The sequence below is a fragment of the Limulus polyphemus genome, unplaced genomic scaffold (assembly GCF_000517525.1).
Source record: "Limulus polyphemus unplaced genomic scaffold, Limulus_polyphemus-2.1.2 Scaffold616, whole genome shotgun sequence".
Classification (NCBI taxonomy): domain Eukaryota; kingdom Metazoa; phylum Arthropoda; class Merostomata; order Xiphosura; family Limulidae; genus Limulus; species Limulus polyphemus.
This window is the reverse complement of record NW_013666226.1, coordinates 232,434-232,879: the sequence shown is the minus strand read 5'-3', so window position 1 is coordinate 232,879 and position 446 is coordinate 232,434.

Below are 446 nucleotides of genomic sequence, written 5' to 3'. Positions count from 1 at the left end.
GTAATTAGTAAAGTTAGAAAACAATTAATTAACAAACAAATATAAATAATAAGACCGAGCACGATTAGCATTAATGTTTATTTTGGAAGTTATATGAAATTATTTGTACATGAAAAAATTGAGACTCGAGCCAATCAAATTTCGTGTGAGATATTACTTTTTTGAGATTATATGTTGTATTTCATTATTAAAACATAATTGTTTTCATTAGCTTTCGAAAAGGAAACTTTATTCTCTACATGTATTCTCACTAAATTTTCAATACAGGCATAATTATACAAAAATAATTTGAAGGAAATGTGCATATTTATGTACGTTAATTTCTATTTATTACCAAAACGAAGGCAAGAATATCTATTTTTTCGTTGCTTAGGTTTCGTTACTACTTAACCAAATATTAGTAAAAGCACTTTTATAATATTTGATTTTTTCCGCTTAAGCAATAC